General features: G+C 43.2%; 3 pseudogenes; all 3 read left to right on the top strand.

Annotated features, from left to right (window-relative positions):
* Positions 1-10,999: 10,999 nt before the first annotated feature.
* On the top strand, positions 11,000-13,002 carry LOC100597535 (annotated as a pseudogene).
* A 5,287-nt stretch (positions 13,003-18,289) lies between these two features.
* Positions 18,290-19,577, top strand: LOC100589544 (annotated as a pseudogene).
* Positions 19,578-21,690: 2,113 nt separating this feature from the next.
* Positions 21,691-25,157, top strand: LOC100603355 (annotated as a pseudogene).
* The last annotated feature ends 340 nt before the right edge of the window (positions 25,158-25,497 follow it).

Here is a 25,497-nt window from a genome sequence, read left to right as displayed (position 1 = left end):
CTTTGCAACAGAACTATGAGAAGTTAAACTAAGTTGACAAACCATCTGGCCTTGAATAAATGCTCCACAATTAGTTCCTGTTATTTATCCATTTATCCATCTTGAGGCTTCTCAAGGCAGCAACCGTACATTGTTCATTTTATCCTCAATGACCAGCTAAATCCCTAGCAATTGTTAAGTGCTTGATAAATAGTTAAAATTAAAAAGTTAATAAGTTAAAGATTCTTTTAAGAGGTAAAATTCTTACAAGAGGTTTGTAAAACACACCAATCAACATTCTGTAGCTAGCTAGAGGTTTGTAAAATGCACCAACCAGTACTCTGTAAAAATGCTCTAACCAGTGCTCTGTACCTAGCTAGAGGTTTGCAAAATGGACCAATCAGTGCTCTGTAAAATGGACCAATCAGCAGGACATGGGCGGGGACAAATAAGGGAATAAAAGCTGGCCACCCCAGCCAGCAGAGGCAACTCACTCGGGTTCCCTTCCACGCTGTGGAAGCTTTGTTCTTTTGCTCTTCACAGTAAATCTTGCTGCTGCTCACTCTTTGGGTCCATGCCACCTTTAAAGAGCTGTAACACTCACCACGAAGGTCTGCAGCTTCATTCTTGAAGTCAGTGAGATCACGAGCCCACCGGAAGGAACCAACTCTGGACACAGAAGGACCATTTCAGCAGAATCTGTATTAATATAAAACTACCGGAGGACTAGAGAAGGGATGCAAGTTTGCCACAGGTTGGGAGAATAGAGATGCATAATTTGTGGAGTAGCAAACCATCCATTCCTCCTCTTCTATCTTTTGGGATAGGGCCATTCTATCAATCCCCCTGCCCCATCCCTGCGATACTGGAGATACCTAGGCCACTGCACTCAAGATTTTCAATTATCTTTTGTGTAAAAATGCTGAACCTCTGTTCTCACACAGTGCCTGTTTCCCCAAGTCTGATGGTAGAAGCATAAAGAAATGGGCAGAAGAGTGGCCTTGGTGCAGAGAGAGAACCTAGTTGGATTGCGTTACCATTTGATGTGTAAACATCTGTGGATTTCCTACAGATGTTCGAGCAAACCCTGTAGCAGGTGGTAGGGATTCAGCCACTCATTGTACTGGCCCTTCAAGAGAGCCACTTCTGGGTGAGGCAACCCTAGCAGCAACAAGATAATCTGGATAACTTGTTGTAGGGGCTACAGGTGAGAAAAACACAAGCTCAGTTGCTGGTCCTTTACCAGGGCCTCTGAAGGGACTGCCTCCTCCAACGACCCAAACATACACCCCACCACCCAGGACAGCCTGCTGCTCTGAGGAAACCGACAGTCCCATCTGGACTCATTGATGAACAATAGGAGGAAAAAACCTGCAGGTATGTGTGAAGCCTCCCTCCCTCATTTTCCTTCTCCTCTTAGCACCAGGAGGGCAAGTGCAGGAAAGGAGGTGAGTGAGAGAATGACTATACCAATGTCCACAGTTCCCAGCTGCTAGAGCTTAAAGTCCACCTGTATTCATGGGAAGAGGAATAGAGGATGCACAAGGTTAGGTCTAATATTTGAAATTCACCTCTTAATAACTAAAAGTGTTTGAAAGATTACAGAAATGACTTGAGTTGTCATTAAGGGAGCCAAAGACCCCACAGGAAAATAAGGTTTGATGCAATATAACAGTAGCACTAAAATAATAAAATAAAAAATAATGGTAGTAAATCCAAAACAAGCCCATGTGGATGGCTGATCATTTATGTAACCATTTTCTAACTTTCAGTCACCTTTCTAGCCTGCAGTTTTTGGACTCATGCAAATAAGACAGCTTTGTGGCAGGATCTTAGGAAATTTTATATCACATAGTGAGCTTCACACCACGCAGTTAGAATAATTCATATGCAGAACAAACCTGAACCAAGATGATGATATCATTTGCACTTCTCCAAATTCCTTCTGTCCTTGTGTGCTCTCAGACCCATTCCAGCCCTTTCTCTAATCTCTTCTGTAGTGGCCTGGGCTGATCCCTACAAATTCCGTTTCCTACTGCCTTATAGTTGGGTTCAGGCAGTGGGAACACTGGCAGAATATTTGAGGGTGAAAAAAAGAAGAGGCCAGGGCATTTCTTCAGCTACCTGTCTGCTTTGGAGGCATCCTTGGAAGTGGCTGGACATCCTCCAGCACTTCCAGATTCCTCTGGACAGCCTCTCCTTCTGTGCTCCCAGCCCCTCTGGACTCTGGCCATCCTACCTCCCTTTTCCCCCTTTCCTCCATTCTAAAGCTGGTAGGAAATTCCTGCTGTGGATAATAATGGGAATGCCTCTTTTTTCCCTTCCTGCCATTTTGGATCTTGCATCACTGCTGTAACTAGTTTCCCATATTGGATGCCTTCTATTGAACTAGTTGGCATGAGCTGTTTTCCTGAATGAGCACTGACAAATATTCTCTCTTAATCCCATCCATCCTCTACCACTGTGTGGTGACACTCAGATGAATGCTAAATACACACACCTCATTTCAAGATATGCCATATTTATTCATTAACCTTTAACCTATTGTATTAAAGACAGTGAGAAATACATTGTCTATTACCAATCTCAAGTTTTCAAAAAAGTGACAGCCATCAAGAGTAAAAGGGAATATCAAAGTAAATTTCTCAATCATTGGGGAAAATGGGCATAACACTGAACTCCCCATGGTTCAAGAATGGACTTGTTCAGGGAGTCAGTGTATTCTTCCATATTAGAGCACAAACCCCTGGAAAATAGGCCACAAAACCAGTTAAATTTTGATTGGAAAAGGAATTGGATTTCTTTCACTACTTAATTCTAGGTGCTGGATATACAGCTATGCATGAAACAAACAAAATCCCTGACCTCCTGGAGTTTAGTCTCAAATAAGAAACACTAAAAAAGTAAACAGATCAACAATATTAATTCAGCAAATTGCAAGTGCTATAAAGAAAGATGAAGTAGGAAAAGGAGAAGGGTAGTGGCTGGGAAAGGAGGTTTATTGATGGTTTCATAGAAGGCTCCTGAGAGGTGACAAGATAGCAGAGTCTGACTGATGAGAGAAAGTCAGGAGGACAAGAAGAAGAGCAGCCCCAGCAGAGGAGGGAGCAAGAACGGAAGCCCCGATGCAAGAATGCAGAGTGGGGCTGAGGAGTTCTGCCCTGGCTCCAGCACATGCCCTGAAGAGCCTGCATTTTGTAGTGCATTCGGATTTGTATACCAGTGCAATTATATTTCAGTCATTGTTGGGCCACCTCCCAGTTTTTCCAAAACACACACAGACTCCTCAAAAATAACTATCACTGAACTTTTCTCAATTCATTTATAAATGGTTGCACACCTCCACATTATCGACCTCAGGTTAGCTGGTGTGTCTCTCAGTGATAATCCCTAGACCAGTTGCTTCCAAGTCACCTGGGACTGGGGTTCTTGTTTAAAATGATGCCTTCGCATCCCCCTCTCAGAACTTCTGAATCTGAACCCCTGGGCTTGATGCCTAGACATCTGTGACAGTCTTTCCACATAACATTTAAGCACACTAAGTCTGGGAGTCACCGGGCTGTATACCTCCATGCCTCCATCCCACAAAATTTAGCATTACGTGGTTAGTGAAGCTGCAGCTTGCCAGCAAGTATATACAATTTCTCAGTTTAAATTCACCTCCTCCACCAAAAAAGAGTCCCTTTAAATGAAAAGCAATCAGTCAGTATGGAAATGTCCAAGCAAAACCAAAATGCATAATTTAATTTGTGATTCTGATTTCAAAGGGCCAGTTTATTTAATTCCATTTGGAACTTTACCAACACTACTAGGTATCCCCCTGTGTGTGTTTCTCCCTCTCACCCTAGAGAAGATTTGAGCCAACTTTTACAGTGGTCTAGCAAGATTTTCACTTCTGTGTCTCTGGGGCAACTGGTGAGCTTCTGCGTACCTTTGATTAAAAAGAATCTCTGGCTATCTCAATTTCTGAGCACACTCCCTCTTTAGTGCCCTTTCCCAGCGCATTCCTGGCAAAGTCACAGAAAATCACTTTCAGGCTAACGTTTCTTTAAAAGTTATTACATCTAATTTATATAAAGTACTTGATTGTTTAAAAATACTATATAATTATATGTTTAACCTTATAGCATATAGTTCTGTTTAATCTTACATTTTGCTTTAAGAGAAAACCAAATAAATTACAGAGTATATATAGTCAAAACCTTTTCTAATAAATCAAATTCACAAAGATTCTTGTTTGGAGGTTTGGAGCAAGTAACCATGATTTCAAAAATAACCAGCTACTCGGAGAGGCTGAGGCAGGAGAATGGCGTGAACCCGGGAGGCGGAGCTTGCAGTGAGCCGAGATTGCGCCACTGCACTCCAGCCTGGGCGACAGAGCAAGACTCCGTCTCAAAAAAAAAAAATAAATAAATAACAAATTGCTTGCAAGCGCATCAGAAATGTCACACAAGAACAAAGTAAAAAGGCCTTTACTAGTTTCAAAATATAAATAAACATACATTGCAAATCAAACAATTCAAATTATATATATGGGGTTTATTATTTCTAACAATTGATACTATTTTTATTACCTTTGGAGCACACTTTTAACCTAGTTCGTATATATTACATCTGTCTGAATTTTTAAAAAATTGATACTTGGACATTGTCAAAAGAAACATTACTTCAAAAAATTTAAAAATAAAAAAGAATAATCTCTGCTAGTAATGGCTTTTAGGATATTAGGTAACCATACTGCCACTTTTATCCATCACACTTTCTATCTCATTCCATGGAAATATTACCATTCCACAGTCTTCCTGAAGTTAATTGACTGGGGTCGGTGAAGACAAAATCGTAGGATTTCTTTTTTTTTTCTTTTTTTTTATTATTATACTTTAGGTTTTAGGGTACATGTGCACAATGTGCGGGTTTGTTACATATGTATCCATGTGCCATGTTGGTTTGCTGCACCCATTAACTCGTCATTTAGCATTAGGTATATCTCCTAATGCTGTCCCTCCCCCTTCCCCCCACCCCACACCAGTCCCGGGAGTGTGATGTTCCCCTTCCTGTGTCCATGAGTTCTCATTGTTCAATTCTCACCTATGAGTGAGAACATGTGGCACATATACACCATGGAATACTATGCAGCCATAAAAAAGGATGAGTTCATGTCCTTTGTAGGGACATGGATGAAACTGGAAATCATCATTCTCAGTAAACTATCGCAAGGACAAAAAACCAATCGTAGGATTTCAAGAGCAAAATTTCTTCCTGCTTTTCACAACTTGGCCAATTCTCTGTATGCCAAGTGACTTTAGTCTAATGAGAATTAAAATAATTTTTCTAATTTCACAATCACAGGGTTTTTTTACGTTTTTATATTTCCATGTCATGACACCCAGATGCTCTGATTTTCTTTTCTGTGAGAGAGTGTCTCTCCAAATTCCCTGCAAAACTTTGCCCTATTCTTCCTACACTCTGCAGAGGGCAGTAGAGTGAAGCAGCAAGGACTCTACTACATTCTACATACACACTCCCCTCTTCCAACCATTGTTGTCTTCTGGTCCTGTGGTTAGTCCTTCATACTCCTCATGTGACCACAAAGACGGCAACCAGTAAGCTACAGAGTAAAGGGTGCCAAGGATGTGTAACGTTACTCCCCATTAACTGACCCAATTGCAAGCTGTTTTGCACAGTGGTCTATGCTAGTCCTTAAAATGTTCACTAGAGGGTGCACTATTTCTTTCCAAATTATTGAAGATGACTCCTAAATAGTAATATTAAAGTCAATCTATTCAAATGCTCCACTATATTAAGTCCTCATCATTAGATTTCAAGGAAAATAATAGCCAGAAAAGTCATATTTAGTGGGTCTAGTGGACAAAAATGGAAGTAGCAGCAACTATCTACCATTAGTCCAGTGGCAGAATAATTTCTTCATCTGGAATTCTCAACCTTAGGATGAATGTGGCTGGCACCATATGCACTATGGTCTGTGCTTTCTGCACACACACAGTCCCCATTACAACCAAGGTTCTTGGAGAAAAGATGGACGAGACGAGATGCACCTCAGGATAGTAACCAGACAGAATAGCTATGACATGCTATGCAAAACCCTGTTTGACCAAAGAAGCTTGGCCCTTTTTATAGTAGCGCTCGTCTCTTTGCTGCTCTATCAGAGGAGGGTAGTTGTTTCCATGAGCTTGTTAACTCAAAGGCAGGCTTCCTTGTCAATGAAGAATCAGTAGGGGAAGCTGTTAACTGTCAGGTTATGGCCAACGCAACTGTGGAGGCCTTAACGTCAGATCGGAGTTACCTGTTACCCCATGCAAATTTTCATAAGGAGAGTGGGAAGGGGCAAATCTAAAGCTGGACATCTGAGATTACTGATATTCATTATTAAGTAAATGAACAAAAACTTTTTCCCAATATCAATTTTAGTATAATCCTCACAATATCACTCATTCCATATATTATATGGAATTTCAGCTGAAAATGCATGCTTGTGTTTAATACAATTGTCTTTCCATAGCCTCTTAGCACACTCCAAGACACCTGTTTTTTTGTTGTTGTATTTTGTGTGTGTGTGTGTATATATATATGAATATATATATATGTTGTATTGTGTGTGTATATATATATATATGTGTGTGTATATATATATTTTTATATATACATACATATGAAACCAAGGCTCCTGTTTAAACTCAACCTGCTTCACGTTGTGGTAATAGTTGACTTTCATTTCTCACCACTCATTCATTTTTATAGGGCTGACCTCTTTTCACCTCTTAACACTACCCCAGAAATTTCTGAAAGTATCATCCTCACTCCCATTCAGCTAAGATGTTCCAGATCTATCTTGCTCTTCCTGCCCAAGTTAAGCAGTTATTCCCCTCAATGGAGAGCTGGTTCATTCTGGGGAATGACAGTACATAGTCCTAAAATCTGGGTGCTTGTCTGCATTTTATATCATTCTACACCACCACTGGCAATAAACTCCCTCATATTAGAAGCCATGTGTTTTAGTAACATAAGAGTAGACTTTCAAATTCAGTCCTTCAGCTATTGATGTGGAGCAACTGGTGCTCACCAGGATTAGGTCATGATGGTGAGTGTTTATTGCAAAACATGTTGACCTCCAGTGCATATTGACATCACTGCTCTCCTGGGTGGCAGCAAAGTTGGTTGAAATTCAGAAAATGGTTCCCCTAACATGGCACAAGTCCATAATGTGACCACAGCTACACATAGCCAAATGCAGGCTTATTTTTTGTTGATTATTTTTTAAATTATCAAGTACAGCATTAAAAAAAATTATTAACACACTCTGGCAAAATGGACCTTGGCTGTTAGTCTCTGTTAACAAAGAAGCTATTCAATAAGGTGAAGTCCATTAGATTCACTGTTCTTGCTAATACTGCCCTATGGAATGTAATACATATTCTCTACAGAGGAGCAATGTATGGAGGGGTCCTGTGTTTGCTTTGACTTTCCTTTGTCCTAAGTAAGAACTTTTACTGAAGCTCTCTTGATTTTTTTTCCACCTGTTATACATCAGTGATGAATGTAGTAACTAACCTTATTTCACCTATGGCTTACAGACAAACCCTTTTTCTTTCAAAAAGAAAATACCTTTTTTAAAGCTGTTTTGAGATTATTTCTCTTACTTCATCCCAAAGAGTCTACTTTTGAAGGTGGTCTCAAGTTATTAGCTATTCTAAAATAGAACATTCTTAGCATTTTAACCAAGCCAGGTCATGATTGGAAAAGCTGCTATTTTCTGACAAGGGTCTACAGGAGTCAGAATTAATTGGCACATTTTCGGTGTGGTAAATTGAAAACTTTAATCAGGGACTGAAAGTTCGATCATTTCCAATAGTAGAATGGTCAAAGGGGAAAAGAGGTGTGCTCTTCATAGGTCTCTTAACTGAATTATTCATGATGGAAGAAGATATTACACTCTTATAAAAGTTTCCTTATGGACTTCATTTAGAATTATTTCCCTTAATCTACTTGGATCTTCAAGGGGAGTCCTGCCTAGGGTGAATATTGACTTCAGTGTCTATAAAATTTCTGAATGGCTCTGTCTTTGGGGTTCTCAGCCCAGGCAACTTAACAGCATAGCAACAGCTTTTAGGATAAACAAATTTACCCCATTAGGCTTATGAAACTGGTCCATGCCCATGAGGTCACCTATTCCTGAAACCCCCTCTGGAACAAAGTTTTCACACCTCTGTAGAGCAGAGGCCTTAGTACAAATGCTTACAGAAACCAGAGACCAATAAACATGTCTTCCATTGACTGGTGATAGACAACCGGGAGGGGAGCTGCAAAGCCTTGCTCCACATCTGTCTCACCTCCTGGCTTCCACCATACCAGATCTTAGGTGGTCAAATCTTCCTATTTCTCAAGAGAAGCTGGTGGATTTATAAGTTCGTTTATTGTAGGCATGTCAGATGGGTAGAATGGGATTAATGGGATTAATCATGCCATCAATTCATGACACATTATCTTTGTTTCTTTTTTTTTTTTTTTTTTTTTTTTGGAGACGGAGTCTCGCTCTGTCACCCAGTCTGGAGTGCAGTGGTGCAATCTTGGCTCACTGCAAGCTCTGCCTCCCGGGTTCACGCCATTCTCCTGCCTCAGCCTCTCCGAGTAGCTGGGACTACAGGCGCCCGCCACCACGCCCGGCTAATTTTTTGTATTTTTAGTAGAGACGGGGTTTCACCATGGTCTCGATCTCCTGACCTCGTGATCCACCCGCATCGGCCTCCCAAAGTGGTAGGATTACAGGCGTGAGCCACCACGCCCGGCCTATCTTTGTTTCTTATCTTATTTTTATCTCCATCTTATACAATCCAATTTCTCTTCCCCTCCACAGGCTCCCAACCTAAAGTATTTCATATTTGTACCTTCATCCTCCAATATTTTTATTTTATTTGTACCTTCAACCTCCAATATATATATTTATATATGTGTGTCTTTAAAATATGAACATTAATATTTGTGTACATGTAATTTATGTAAATAGTGCTAGACTACAAAAAGTATGTTTTCAAGATCTATTCATGTGGCTAAATATCTACTTTGTTCATTTCTTGCGACTGCTGTATAATCTAAATTTAGCCTAATTATCCCCTGGTTCTTTGCTAGCACAAATAATACTGCGATAAACATCCTCTTAAATATCTCTGGTGCACGCTTGTGAGAATTTCTATAGTGTTTAGGGTCTACAGAGTAATGAATCAATTCCACTAAGTACTGCTTTATAGCTTTCTAAGGTGACCATACCAGTCCATATCTCCCAGCAGTACGCGAGGTTTCCCATCTCTCCATAGTCCCACCAGCATTTGATATGCAATGTTCTAATTTTTTGCACCTCAGTAAGCAGTATCTCAGACTTTTAAGTTATATTTTGCTGATTAAAATGAAGTTAAACAACTCATTCTTGCATGTCATTTGTCAGCCATTAGGGTATGTCTTAATCATAATCCTTGACTTTTTATGTTGTTTTTTTCTTGCTTATTTGCAAAAATTTGTTTTATTATTCTAAATATTAATTCTTTGTTGGTGATAAATATACTATAGATCTTCTCTCAAACTATCACTTATCCTAAGTTTTTTCATTTTCTCCAAATGAAACCCCATTCCTAAATTTTGTTTGTGGTGTTTTTGATTGTCCTTTATTAAGTACTGACTAGAAAGCTAAAATGCCACCTTTCCAGACTCTAGAAGTTAGGGTAGCCAGGTAACGGTTCATTTTGAGGTAATGAAATATATTAATTTTTCTCTTTATAGTTCATACTTGAAGAATTTATTATTTATTTATGATCCAAGGTCACTCTATCTGATGGATTTATTTTAGAATCTTTCTACATGCGCAATCACAAAGAAAAATTTCTGAATTTTCTCCTATTAGCTTTACAGTTTTAGCTTTCAAATTTAATTTTTTAAATCTACCTGCTTATCTAACTCAATTTTTCCTCCTATTCCATACTTCATATTCTAAGTCTCCCAACACTATTTATTAAGTAACTCATTCATTTTCCAAAGATCAAATACTAAATGTATTTATGTGTATTTTTTTATTTCTATTGCTTTGAATAATAACTTAAACTCAGATAATTTTTTGCCCCCTTACTACTCCTCATTTTCTAAATTAGCTTAGCTATTTACACACATTCATTCATCTATGTTCATCTGGAGATCAGCTAGTGAAGATGCAAATGCAAAAGAAAAAGTTCACTGGGATTTTAATTCAACTGCCTTAAATATTTAAAATATTAAATTATCCCATCAGCAAACATGATTTACCTCCAATTTTTTTATGTTTCTTTTATGTACTTTACTTATATAAGTATGATGCACTTAAAGGTATTTCCCAGATAAGTTACAGATTTTGTCACTGGACATTGGGATTAATACTCAAAAGCATTTGAAATCACTTTTTCCCCTCCTTCCACAATGGAGGCCAGTTCTGGCCAAAGACAGAAGGTCCCTGTGAAGGGGCTTTCTTCCTCACCTCACATCCTCAAAAGCAAAGCTCGATGAGAAGGAACCCACTGAAATCCACCGGACATTGAAGTCTTTTTATCAGTAATCTTTATAACTGACACACTCAGCAAAATCCTGACACTGAGATCTCTTCAACCCAGTTTCTTCAGCCAAAGGCTCTCAAGGGAAAGAAGTGAAGAGGAAAATGTATAGATACATCAGCCAACAGCAATATTTGTATCTTATTTGGGTTTCAATTCAAACGTACACACTGGATAAACAATGTGTAAGACAATTTAGGAAATGTGCACAGTGGATGTTTGATATTATTTTAAAACTATATTTTTAGATGTGATAATGATATTTTGGTTATTTTTAAAGGATTTGGTTCTCTAAGAGATATATACAGTAAATATGTATAGATGAAATGATACGGGAACCCCTCAGGTGGCGGCGGAGGAGACGGTGAAGGCTGCCGCCCGCCAGCCCATCCGGGCTCTAATCGGCTGTCTCCGTGTCCTGCGGCGCCCAGACTATGGACCTCCGCACCGCGGTGTACGACTCCGCCCGCGACGGTAGCTGCAGCTGCTCTAGAAGGTGTTCACCAGCCGGAGCCCAGAGGAGCTGGACAAACTGACAGGCGAGGTGGCCAGCGAGTGGAACGCCGCTGCTCATCCACCTGCTCTACTTGTTGGAGAAAGTGGAGTGCACCCCCAGCACGCTCCGGCCACCTGGACGCAGTAGGATACCCGGTGAACCGGTGCGGCGCGAGGGTGGAGGCTGGCGGCTAGGGACACTTGGGTGGTGAGACCATAGAGGGCTCGCCGCCGCTGTGGGCCACCTCTGCCGCCTACCACCTGGACGTGGTGCAGAGCCTGCTGCCCCACAGGGCCTCGGCTAACCGCACCAGGGCACCAACTCCACGCCCCTGAGCGCCGCCTGCTTCCATGGCCACTGGCGAGAACCAGACCGACCCGGAGGTGGCCAACTGGCACGGCCACATGTGCCTCATGATCTCGTGCTACAAGGGCCACCGAGAGATCACCCGTTACCTGCTGGAGCAGGGCGCCCAGGTGAACCGGCGCAGCGCTAATGGCAACATGGCCCTACAAGACTGAGCCGAGTCTGGCAGCCTGGAGAGCCTGCAGCTGCTGCTGGGATGACAGACCCGCATGGGATGGCCTTCGCAGGACCCCGCTGCTGGTGCCAGCATGACGGGCCACACTAGCATAGTGGAGTACCTCATCCGGCAGCAGCCCAGCCAGGAGCAGGACGCTGGGAGAGAGGCCCAGCCAGGGCTACCCCAAGAAGGCTCTCCCCCAGCCGGGGGTGCACGCAGCCTCAGAGACTCCATGCTGCAGCTCCTCCGCGGAGGAACCACTGAACGAGGAATCTTATGAAAGCTGCTGTCCCACCAGCCCGGAAGCTGCCTTGGAAGCCTTGAAATTTCTGGGAGCCACGTATGTGGAAAAGAAGCGAGATCTGCTTGGGATCCTTAAACACTGGAGACGAGCCATGGAGTCACCTGCCCAAACCAGAACCCCAGAAGCTGGTCTTGGCATATGGCTATTCCAGGGAGGTCCACACCACCGAGGAGTTGGAAGCTCTGATAAGCCACCTGGATGAGATGCGCATACAGGCCCTGTTGATCTGTTGGCGAATCCTCTGCTCCTCTCACCCCGACACTTCCTGTTACATCCGTTACTGGGGCACGGTGTAGGCGGGCTGCGGCAATTTCCAGCGCTGCATCCACTTGGGGAAGTGGGACCTGGCCATGCAGCAGGTCAGCCAGCCTCTGAGCCCCATGACCGCCAGCAGCTTCCTCTCCTTCCCGGAACTCTTTCCTTACGTGCTGCAGGACCGGGCAGCCAAAGGCAGCTTGGGCATACAAATCGGCTTTGCAGACCTCATAGAGGTTCTCACGAAAGGGGTCTGGCAAATGGAACGTTTCCCGGACCCAAGGAGCTGCCGCTGCCCAAGGAGCCTGAAGACGCGGCCCAGTTCACCAGCGCCCTGGACATAATCCTCTACCTTCTCTATCTGTTGGAGAAAGTAGAGTGCACCCCTAGCCAGGAGCACCTGAAGCACCAGACCATCTACCATCTGCTCAAGTGTGCCCCCAGGGGCAAGAACAGCTTCACCCCTCTGCACATGGCTGTGGGCAAGGACACCATAAATGTGGACCACAAATGGAGGCAGATTCACCTCCCTGCACGCAGTCAAAGTGCTGCTCAACTGCGGGCCGACCCAGACAGCAGGTACTTTGACAACAACACCCGGCTACACATGGCAGCCCAGAACAACTGCCCGGCAATCATGAACTCCCTGATCCAAGCAGGGGCCCACACAGACGCCACAAACACCTTTAGGAAGATAGCCTATGAGCTGCTGGAGGAAAAGCTGCTGGCCAGGGGCAACACGCAGCCCTTCAACTACATGACCCTGCAATGCCTTGCAGCCCGGGCCCTGGACAAGAACAAGATGCCCTACAAGGGCTTCATCCCAGAAGAGCTGGAGGCTTTCATCCAACTGCACTGACCTGCCCAGAGCGTTTGCACCCTCGCCTCTCCCCTCTCCTGCTGAGGGAGGAATCATGAGGGCATATAGCAGATGCTGGTTCTTGCCTCCTTCAGGCACAAATCAGGAGAAGGGCTCTTCTGCCTCCCGCCCCCTTTACCTGCAAACAGAGGGGAAGAAGAGTTAGTGAGCCTTTGGTGCTAGAAGCCTTCAGGGTTCTGTGGTAGGAGGACTGTCTTTCTCTAGGAGCCCACTCACTCATCCTGAGTTGGGAAAAGAAGCAAAAACTTCACAGCCTTTCTTCCTGGGTTTTGGAGGCCTTTGCCTTGTTACCTAGAGGTGAAGGAACTGAAGCCATTGCCTTCCTTCCTGCTAGAAACAAAGGAAGAAGTTGAGAATTGGTTTGCCTTCCCTTGCCCCTGATGTGGCTGGATAGCTCCAGCTACCGAATACAGCGTTAGGACTAGGGGCCCCCAAGGTTAGAGTTTGAAAGTCAAGGAGGAAGCCCACCTCTCATTTCTTCCAGCATGATCACGCCCTGCTCCCCAGCTGGGGTAGCCATGAGCAGGCAGGCAGGGCTCTGCCCAGGGTGGCCTGCCACTTGCGTAGCTTTTGGTTGGTTTGGTGTTCTGGTTATTTAATAAGTGGCCAGGTTGGAAACATTGCACAAAAGTTCTGAGATTTTACTGCTTTTTTTGTTTTGTTGGTGGATCTTTGTTTGTTTGTTTTATATACTTCAAGTTGAAGAAATGCCTCTTTGTTTGTTTAAAGAAAGTTATTTGTCGGACTTCATAAGTGAATTTCAAGCAGTGAAGGTTCTGTGGTGCCTGAGATGCTAAGGCCATAGGGAATGAGCTCTATCATGTGAAGAATTTGGTGAGCAAGATAAAGTCCATGGTGTTGGTCCCTAAAATGTGGGTGACTGTACATTTTTATAAAACTCCACTCTACTGCCTTTTACAGGTGATATGGTTTGGATGTGTCCCCACCCAAATCTCATCTTGAATTGTAGCTTCCATAATCCCCACGTGTCATGGAAGGCACCCGGTGGGAGGTAACTGAATCACAGGGACAGTTTTCCCATGCTGTTCTTATGAAAGTGAGTAAGTCTGAGGAGATCTGATGGTTTTATAAAGGGCAGTTCCCCTGCACATGCTCTCTCGCCTGTCACCATGTAAGATGTGTCTTTGCTCCTCCTTTGCCTTCCACCATGCTTGCGAGGCCTCCCCAGCCTTGTGGAACTAAACCTCTTTTTCTTTATAAATTACCCAGTCAGTCTTGGATATGTCTTTATTAACAGCGTGAGAACAGACTAATACAACAGGCCTCCCAATTTTCTATTCTCATTAGTAAGAGAACTGTTTTTCCAAATAGGAAATAAGGTCAAGCACCAAAGGAGTGACATCAAAGCCTTTGCCATCTAGTTCTTCTCCACCTTACAAGAACTAGCACAGTTGGTTTGGGCTTGGGTTGCCAGTTTCCGAGTTAAAACTACAGGCTGCTCAGCCTTGCAAACCTCCCACAGTCTCTCTTTTCCTTGTGGGCATATCCATAACTGGCCCAAGCCACTTTTTTCAGCTTCTCTGAGGACGGGAATCCAGGTCTTCCTGAGAAAGGCCTAGGACAGTATTAACTCCATAAATCAGCTAAGATGGTGAGTGTCAAAACCAACTTGCCAGCTAACATTTGTACAAAGTCTCAACTCACCGTCATTCAGGGTAAAGTGTTGGTACTCCTAGAGGACCTGCCCCAGCAAGATTTTTCTCAAGAGCCAGATCCCATAAGCCCTGGCAGGCAGGAGCAGATTCTCAGCCTGTCTGAAGAGCAGTGAATTGCAGAAGGGGAGCCATTCTGGCTGCATTCTCCTGTGGCAGCCACAGCCCGGCCCTCAGGAGGAGCAGTGACAGTGGGTGCCCAGAAACATCTGGCCCCTTGATGGAAACTAGGTCTCATTTGGATTTGCAGTGTGTGGTAGGAAATTATGTATTTATTTACAAGACAAAGTTTTAACTTAACTCAGCCAAGGTGGGAAATGCCATCCCTGTCCTTTCCAAAGCACGAAGCAAAGAAATTAGGCAGTTAAATCATGAGTCTCAGCGCTGGTGTTCAAGTCATTAAAAAGAAGATAGTTGAAGGCAGAAAAAAGAAATGATACAGTGGCTGGGATTTACTTCAAAATAACCTTGAAACCACATGTTTATAATGATTGAGGTTGGGTTATAGATGCATTCCATTGTTTATATGCTCTATTATGTGTATGTTTAAAACTTTACATAATAAAAATCTTCCTAAAGGAGAAAGTATTGATTTTTTCTATTATTTGCTAAAAAGAGCCCAGATGCTTTTTCTAAATTTCTGAAATCCATATAAAACATACAGTTTTCCAGCTTCCCGTTCTCAAAATTGTTACAAGTTCGGTCTCTTTGGTACTTCTTTCTTATCATTCCAAGAGATGGTAACATGTTTTCTGGGCCTATGAACTTTAACCAGAAGGCTTTGTTCACACCTGCAGATATATTTAGATACAGTATCAAGAAGCAGACCGAGGTGGAAATTCTTTGAATGTCACCAATGTGCACCTTGAGTGGGGAATGGTGGGAGGCTCCATGAGAAGGGGAGGGATTGATTGCCAATAAGAAAATGAGGACTAGAAAGAAGGAATCTCAAAATTTTCAGCACAGTGCTGATGAAGACATGACTAGCAGTCAGTTATTTATCATCACTAGTGAGATCAGTCATTTTTTCTTTCATTAATACATAATATTTCACAGATTTATAGAGCACATATGTCTGTTACATACTTAGAATGTGTAATGATCAAGCCAGGGTATTTGGGGTATCCATCACTTGAGCGTTTATCAATTGCATGTATTGGTATCATTTCAAGTACTCTCTTCTAATTATGTTGAAATATATTTAATATGGCCGCCAAGTATAGTCACCCTCGTCTGCTATCAAACATTAGAACTCATTCTATCTAAATGTATATTTACACCATAACCAACCTCTCTTCATTTCCCCCTTCCCTCCACCTACCCTTCCTAGTCTCTCATATCTATTACTCTATTCTCTGTGTCCATAAAATCAAGTTTTTTAGCTCCCTCATATGAGTAAGAACGTGCAGTCTTTGTCTTTCTGTGTCTGGCTTATTTTCCTTAACATAACAACCTTGATTTGCATCCACGTTGCTGCAGATCACATGATATCATTCTTTTTATGGTCTAACAATATTTCATTGTGTACATATACCACACTTTCATATTTTCTTTATCCATTCATTCATTGATGGACATTTAGGTTGATTTTATATTTTTACTATTTTGAATAGGTCTACAGTAGTCATGCAAGTGCAGCTATCCCTTTGATATACTGATTTCTATTTCTTTGGATAAGTACCTAGTAATGACGTTGCTGGATCGTATGGTAGTTCTATGTTTAGATTTTTGAGAAATCTTCATACTGTTTTTCATAATGGTTGTACTAATTTACACTTGTACCAACAGTGTATAAGAGTATAAGAGTTCTCTTTTCTCTGCATGTTGCTTGCATGTTATTTTTTCTTTTTAATCATAGGCATTCTAACTGGGGTGAGACAATATCTCACTGTAGTTTTAATTTGCATTTTCCTGATGATTAGTGATGCTGAGTATTTTTTCATATACCTCTTGGCCATTTGTATGTCTTTTTTTTTTTTTTTTTTTTTTTTTTTTTGATAGAGGGTCTCGCTCTGTTGCTCAGGCTGGATTACCGTGGTACCATCATGGCCCACTGCAGCCTCGACTTCCAAGGCTCAACCAATCTTCCTGCCTCAGCCTCCCAAGTAGCTGGGACTACAGGTGTTCACCACCACGCCCAACTAATTTTTTTGTTTAATTTTTGGTAGAGACATCATCTCTCTTATGTTGCCCAGGCTGATCTTGAACTCCTGGGCTTAAGCAGTTCTTCTGCCTCAGCTTCCCAAAGTGCTGGAATTACAGGCATAAACCACCATTCCTGGCCTTGTATGTCTTCTTTTGAGAAATATCTATTCAAATCTTTTGCCTGTTTTTAATGAGATATCTGCCTTTTTAGAGATCAGTATTTTTAAAATCAGATCCCTTGGTTTAACATCAGAGTGTTGTCCCCCAACTTCATTAATTACATTTATCACCACAAATCAATGTCACTTTATATAACATTTAAATACATCATTGCAGAAAACTTAAGAAAATACCTAGTTTGTATTGACGTTGTTACAAGAAGAGTCCTATTGATCCTTGTGCAAAGCATTAATGTTTCTGCAAGGAGGGTATCAGGGCAAGGGAGGAAGTTAGAGGCTTTTCCTTTATAGATTCAGTAAGAATAAATAGATGACTTCGTTAATTAAGCTGATTTTGACTGGAATGAAAGAAACCTCTTATTGGACTGGCTTAAACAAAAAGTGGAGTTTAGAGGAAGGGACACTACAGTGTTTCAGGGCACAGCCGAAGAACAAAGGAAGCCAGGACGCTGTTGGGCCCCAGGCCTTTTAGAACCTGGGATGTGAAATGTCAGTTAGTCTCCCACCACCACAGCCTCTCACAAAATGCTGACTTATTTTTCTCCCTTGATATCAGCTTCTCCACATGATGGAAATCACAGATGCTGTCTGCACCAAGACTTGCAACCTGCAAACTCACCCAATGCTGAAGGAATGTTGTCTGTCTAGAAGGAATGAATCAGCAGTCTGTAACAATATTGTACAGAAATGTTGTTACCTCTGAGAGAACTGTTTCCCCTCTAAGGTTTTCAGTGTATGAACTCATATGTTCTCTAAGTAATGATCATTTGATCTCCCCTTTTCAATAGTTAGCTTTTTTACTAGCTTATAAATCAATGTCATGCTAGTAAATGTCTAACAACTGAATCTCAAAAATTAAGAGAAAAGAGAAGCAAGAAAAAGAAAAAAGGCTGTAATTGCAACATTTGCCTGTTTGCCAGTATAATTACCTCCAAAACGACCAAGGTGAAGCTGCAATATGACGTCACTGAATGCAGAGTTGGGGCCCAGTCAGCAGTCTAGAGCCCATACAAACAGGATCCGGCAGTGCTGCTTATAATTTATTTAGCCTCTATTTAGAGAGCAATGTTAAATAGCAATGATAGCAGCAAGCAGCCTTTCCTTCACCCTGATGCTTTAGTATCCAGCCGCAAATAACTTGCTCCCTGTGTGCTCCATTTGATTACACGCTTGTGGGTTCTTGGAGCTCTGTATCTGGACTTAGAAAGAGGGAATGTCGGTCGTCGGCAAAGCCTGAGTCCTGTCCCCTCGTTCTCTTCCCCGGACAGCATGAGCTTCACCACTTGCTCCACCTTCTCCACCAACTACCGTTCCCTGGGCTCTGTCCAGGTGCCCAGCTACACGCCCGGCCAGTCAGCAGGCAGCCAGCATCTATGCAGGCGCCGGGGGATCTGGTTCCGGGAACTCCGTGTCCTGCTCCATCAGCTTCCGGGGCGGCTTGGGGTCTGGCGGCCTGGCTGCGGGGATGGCCGGGGGTCTGGCAGGAATGGGAAGCATCCAGAACAAGGAGACCATGCAAAGCCTAAACAACCACCTGGCCTCCTGCCTGGACAGAATGAGGAGCCTGGAGAGTGAGAACTGGAAGCTGGAGAGCAAAATCCGGAAGCACCTGGGGAAGAAGGGACCCCAGGTCAGACACTGGAGCCATTACTTCAAGACTATCCAGGACCTAAGGGCTCAGAACTTCGCAACTACTGTGGACAATGCCCGCATCGTTCTGCAGACAGACAATGCCTGTCTAGCTGCTGATGACTTCAGAGTCAAGTATGAGACAGAGCTGACCATGTGCCAGTCTGTGGAGAGCAACATCCATGGGCTCCGCAAAGTCATTGATGACACCAATGTCACTTGGCTGCAGCTGGAGACAGAGATCGAGGCTGTAAAGGAGGAGCTGCTCTTCATGAGGAAGAACCACGAAGAGGAAGTAAAAGGCCTACAAGTCCAGATTGCCAGCTCTGGGTTGACTGTGGAGGTAGATGCCCCCAAATCTCAGGATCATTTCAAGATCATGGCAGACATCCGGACCCAATATGACGAGCTGGCTCTGAAGAACTGAGAGGAGCTGGACAAGTACTGGTCTCAGCGGATTGAGGAGAGCACCACAGTGGTCACCACGCAGTCCACCGACGTTGGAGCTGCAGAGATGACACTCACAGAGCTGAGACATACAGTCCAGTCCTTGGAGATCAACCTGGACTCCATGAGAAATCTGAAGGCCAGCTTGGAGAACAGCCTGAGGGAGGTGGAGGCCCGCTATGCCCTGCAGATGGAACAGCTCAATGGGATCCTGATGCACCTGGAGTCAGAGCTGGCACAGACCCAGGCAGAGGAACAGCACCAGGTCCAGGAGTATGAGGCCCTGCTGAACATCAAGGTCAAGCTGGAACCTGAGATAGCCACCTGCAACAGCCTGTTGGAAGATGGCAAGAACTTCAATCTTCATAATGCCCTGGACAGCAGCACCTCCATGCAAACCATCCAAAAGATCAACAGCCGCTGGATGGTGGATGGCAAAGTTGTGTCTGAGACCAAAGACACCAAAGTTCTGAGACATTAAGCCAGCGGAAGCAGGGGACCCTTTAGGGAGCAGGAGGCCAATAAAAATTCAGAGGTTAAAAAAAGAAAGAAAAAGAAAGAATGAGGGAGTGTCATTGTCAATTAGAGATGCTGACCAAGGACTGGGGAGGGGAAAATGGCTAAGCACAGCAGTGCCCCACATCTGCCCCACGATGAAGACTATGCTCTCTGAGCGAACTGTTGAGATCCACAGTCTATTTTTATCTTTTCTAGGCTATAGACTACTTAGGAAGTGAGGAGACTTAATAATTAGGCAACTTATTTAAACTCCCTTTGCCTCAGTTTCCTAATTATTTAAATAGGGGTAATAGAATATATACCTTGTATAACTTTTGTGAGGTTTAAATGAAATAATTCATGTTAGGCAACAAATTCAATGCCTCGTACACAGTAAATGCTCAATAAATGTTCTAATATCAATTTTAGTTATTTGTCTTTTTCTCTTAAATACTGTCAACCATAATATTGGTTTAATATGTTCTATATTACATTTTAAAAATATCCTTCCTGTCCTTGTTTTCTAAGTTCTTTTTGAAAAATAAAGAATGTAAATTTCATCATTTGCCTTTTTAGGATTTATTACTTAGTTTTTCTTATATATCTAAGAAGAAAGAACATTCAGTAACTCAATAGAAGCCAATAAACTCCCCCCTCATCTCTCTGCCTCACATGCCCTTTCTCCATAAGTCCTGGCCTTTTTCCAGCTGGGCTGACTCCCCCATACAGTCATGCTCATCAACAGTTTCCTTCCTGGTTACTCCTCCCACTCTCTCAATTACAGCCCCCTGCACCAGCCCTCTGCAGAAGCACCCTTTCAGCCAATACAAAATACCTTGATCAAAGTAGTCTGCCTCAATTTGTGGCTGAAAAAAAATTTTTAAGCATAAGCTTCTAAAACATTCTGTTACACGAAGTGGGAAGGGGTGTTATTTAAAAACACAACTGACTGAAGCAGCTTTTCCCTCGCAAGAAAGCTGAGACAGACTTCATTCGCTCTACGTAAAAAGTAAGAATTTGAGTTTTGGGGGAGGAAGTTGAGTTTTTTGAGTTGCCTGGGAGCAGCCCAGGAAGGAAAGGAAGCTGTCTAGAGGGGCAGCCAGGTGGCAGAGACAAAAGCAATGACTGCAGGCAGGGGTTCCATCTGGGATCATGGTCAGTTAGAATGGTTATAAGACTTTTTAAAAACCTGAGTATTTAATATCCAGGTATGAGTATTTAATATGCAATACATATCTCATCATCCTGAAAACATGATAAGACCTGCCATGTTCACAGCATTATATGTTCAGAGTACTTTCTAGAGAGAAGAGAAGATATTCGGTGGGGTCTCACTGTTGCCTTCTCCTGCTGATCCAAACAAACAGATGCAAAAGAACTGACTATATAGGGAGGTAACCAACAGTAACGTTAAAAAAAAATGTCATTTTCCTCAATTCAGCATCTAAGAAATTCCCACATAATGGAAGTATATTAGTTAAGAGTTCTCCAGAGACAGAACAAATAGGATATATTAATATATATACAGGTAGATACGAGAGAGGATTTATTAAACGAATTGATTGGCTCATGCAATTACGGAGCCTGAGAAGTCCCATGATAGGCTTTCTGCAAGCTGGAGAACCAGGGGAGCCAGCAGCATAGCTGTCCAAGGCTAAAGGAAAGTCCATGGTGTGACTCTCAGTCTGAGGCTGAAGGCCTGATTGCCCAGGGGTCTGCTGGTGCAAGTTCCCAAGTTCAAAGGCCTAAGCCCCTGGAGTTCTGATGTCCAAGGACAGGAGAAAAGAGACATCCCAGTTCCAGAATATCCTTTTTGGAAAAACAAATACACCTTTCCTCTGCCTTTTTGTCCTATCTAGGCACCCTGCTGATTGGATGGTGCCCACCCACAATGAGAGCAGATCTTCCCCTGTCAGTCCCCGGATTCGCACACAAACATACTTTCACAGACACACCCAGAAATGGTGCTTAACCAGCTATCCAGTCAGTTAACACCTGAAAGTAACCATCACAGGAGGTAAGGGCTAGCAGAAGTTCTGGCCTGTGGACCAGAACTGGTGTCCTTAGAGGACCAGCTATCCTTCCAGTTTCCGTGAATGAATGCCCAGCAGATCCCCAGAGCCTATTCTCTCCTACTTCTGCCTCTCAGCATTGGCAGCCAGAGGTGAAGGCGGAGCATCCAGGACACAGAACACACGGTTGAACATCTTGGGATCATCAATTAGACATGAAATTTCAGAGGCATTGGAACCAGAGCAACTCTATCTTGCATAGGGGCTAGGTAAAATGAGGCTGAGACCTATGGGGTTGCATTCCAAGGAGGTTGGGCATTTTTAGTCACAGGATAAGATAGGAGGTCAGCCAAAAATACAGGTCCCAAAGACCTTGCTGATAAAGCAGTTTGCTGTAAAGAAGCTGGCGAAATCCCACCAAAATGAAAATGGAGATGAAAGTCACCATTGGTCATGCTCAATGCTCATTAGATGCTAATTATAATATATTAGCATGCTAAAAGACACTTCCACCAGTACCATGACAGTTTACAAATGCCATGGCAATGTAGGGAGTCATCCTATATGGTCTAAAATGGGGGGAACCCTCAGTTCCGGGAATTGCCCACCCCTTTCCTGGAAAACTCATGAATAATCCACCTCTTGTTTAGCACATAATCAAGAAAATATCATAAAAATGGCCAACCAGCAGCACTCAAGGCTGCTCTACCTATGGAATAGCCATTCTTTTTTTTTTTTTTTTTTGAGACAGAGTCTTGCTCTGTCACCCAGGCTAGAGTGCAGTGGCATGATCTCGGCTGACTGCAACCTCCACCTCCTGGGTTCACGCCATTCTCCTGCCTCAGCCTCCTAAATAGCTGGGACTACAGGTGCCCACCACCACGCCTGGCTAATTTTTTTGTATTTTTGGTAGAGACAGGGTTTCACCATGTAGCCAGGATGGTCTCAATCTCCTGACCTCATGATCCGCTTGCCTCGGCCTCCCAAAGTGCTGGGATTACAGGCGTGAGCCACCGTGCCCAGCCCCCATTCTTTATTCCTTTACTTTCTTAATAAATTTGCTTTCACTTTGCTCTGTGGACTTGCCCTGAATTCTTTCTTGCATAAGGTCCAAGAACCCTCTCTTAGAGTCTGGATGGGGATCAGTTTCTGGTAACAGAAAGATTTTTCCACAGTGGACACACGTTAGGTCACTAGCGAGGACAAGGAGGGAGGTGGTGGTGTCAACATTGTGGGTCACATCAGTTGGAACCTCTGCATTAGATTACACATATTCAGACTTCCGTCCAGCAGAGTACAGTTCCATTTGATGAGAAATGATGCCTTCACAAGCCCTGAATTCATCCACATTAATCTCTTGGTTACTGCCTGACTCACTGAGTAGGGAAAGCCTATCGCTTCCTGTTGTCTCATCTATTCCATGATGAACTTGAAGCAAAATTGTGCCAACGTGAGAAAATATGGGGATTCAGAAAGTAATCCAAACAAGTGTAACGAGGCACCTTATTTTTGAAACTCTGCCTAGTTTGTGAAGGTCAGATGCTATTGGTTCATCATGTCTTCCAGCATTATCAAAAAAAGGAAGAAAAGAAGAATAAAGCTCAAATGGATGCTCAGTGATTATGAGAAGCAAAAGTAGATCTGCTTAAAAATATGTAGTAGTCATTGCTGAGGTTTATTTACTTAATCTTCATCAATTTGTAACATTAAGGAGGTATAACCTATAGACAGGGCACGGTGGCTCACACCGGTAATCCCAGCACTTTGGGAGGCCTACAAGGGCAGATCACTTGAGGTCAGGAGTTTGAGACCAGCCTGGCCAACATAGCAACATCCTGTCTCTACAAAAATATGAAAATTAACTGGGTGTGGTGGCACACACCTGTAATCCTAGCTACTGGGGAGGCTGAGGCAAGAGAACTGCTTGAACCTGAGAGGTCGAGGTTGCAGTGAGCCAGGATCGTGCCGCTGCACTCCAGCCTGGGCAACAGAGTGAGAAAGACTCTGTCTCAAAACAAAAAAAAACAAAAGAAAAAAAATCATTTTTACTATACCCAATAACAATGCTTGAAAAACAAAATTATTTCTTTTTTGAAAGATACAGGGTTTGAGGTCAATCTGATTTTACTGATATTTTGTAGTAATTAGATCTTCTAGAAGTCCTTTGATGGCAGCTATGACGTCATGCATTTTGGAGTGACAGGTGTTAATGACTTCCTGGAAAAACTTAAGGGAAAAGTTATGCTTATAAATCTGATTGAGAATTGTTTGCACAAAATTGACTAAGTTGATAAATGTAGTACAAAAAGTATTATCTGAGTTCTGAAAAAAGACTGTTTGAAGTCAATCTCCTTAAATATTCTCAAGTGAAAAAAAGGTGCAAAATAATGTATAGGTAGTACTAAATTTATATATAGGTGAAATACATACATATATATACACATATAGAATACCTTCGGAAGAATCCTCAAGCAATTGGTAACAGGAGTCGTTTTCAGGGAGAATGAATAAATGGGGAGTGTCAGGAAACAGTTTCACTATGTGGCATTTTAAATATTGGACCCCATGCATTTATTGCCTGGTTAAAAAAGTCTGAAGCCTTTCCGCGCTACTCACAGAGGTGTCCATACGGCATTGTTCTGGATTTCTGTTGTAACTTAAAGGGAAACTTTCACAACGTCCGGAGGCCTTGATCTCCTGCAAATGAAGGAGGAGGATGTCCTTGCAGCAGGAACCCACTTAGGTGGCACCAATCTTGACTTCCAGATGGAACAGTACATCTGTAAAAGGAAAAGTGATGGCATCTACATCATAAATCTGAAGAGGACCTGGGAGAAGCTTCTGCTGGCAGCTCGTGCCATTGCTGCCATTGAAAACCCTGCAGATGTCAGCGTTATATCCTGCAGGAATACTGGCCAGAGGGCCATGCTGAAGTTTGCTGCTGCCACTGGAGCCACTCCAATTGCTGGCCGCTTCACTCCTGGAAACTTCACTAACCAGATCCAGGCAACTTTCTGGGAGCCACGGCTTCTTGTGGTTACTGACCCCAGGGCTGACCACCAGCCTCTCATGGAGGTATCTTATGTTAACCTACCTACCATTGCTCTGTAACACAGATTCTGCTCGTGCTATGTGGACATTGCCATCGCATGCAATGACAAGCGAGCTCACTCGGTGGGTTTGAAGTGCGGGATGCCGGCTCAGGAAGTTCTGCGCATGCGTGGCACCATTTCCTGTGAACACCCGTGGGAGGTCATGCCTGATCTCTACTTCTACAGAGATCCTGAAGAGATTGAAAAAGAAGAGCAGGCTGCTGCCAAAAAGGCTGTGACCAAGAAGGAATTTCAGAGTGAATGGACTGCTTCAGCTCCTGAGTTCACTGCTACTCAGCCTGAGGTTGCAGACTGGTCTGAAGGTGCACAGGTGCCCTCTGTGACTATTCAGCAGTTCCCTTCTGAAGACTGGAGTGCTCAGCCTGCCACGGAAGACTGGTCTGCAGCTTCCAGTCTCAGGCCACTGAATGGGTAGAAGCAACCACTGAATGGTCTTAAGCTGCCTTTGCACGGGCTCTTAAGCAACATGGAAATAAGATTAATGGAAAATAAACATCAGTTTCTAAAAAAAGAAAAGTCTGAAGCACAAAAAATCCCAAAATACTTTGGGAGGCCAAGGCGGGTGGATCACGAGGTCAGGAGATCGAGACCATCCTGGCTAACATGGTGAAACCCCGTCTCTGCTAAAAATAAAAAAAATTAGCTGGGTGCGGCGGCGGGTGCCTGTAGTCCCAGCTACTTGGGAGGGTGAGGCAGGAGAATGGCGTGAATCCGGGAGATGGAGCTTGCAGTGAGCCGAGATAGCGCCACTGTACTCTGGCCTGGGTGAAAAAAAAAA

The sequence above is a fragment of the Nomascus leucogenys genome, chromosome 3 (genome assembly GCF_006542625.1).
Source record: "Nomascus leucogenys isolate Asia chromosome 3, Asia_NLE_v1, whole genome shotgun sequence".
In the NCBI taxonomy this organism is placed as follows: Eukaryota; Metazoa; Chordata; class Mammalia; order Primates; family Hylobatidae; genus Nomascus; species Nomascus leucogenys.
This window is presented reverse-complemented; position numbering and strand designations above follow the sequence as displayed.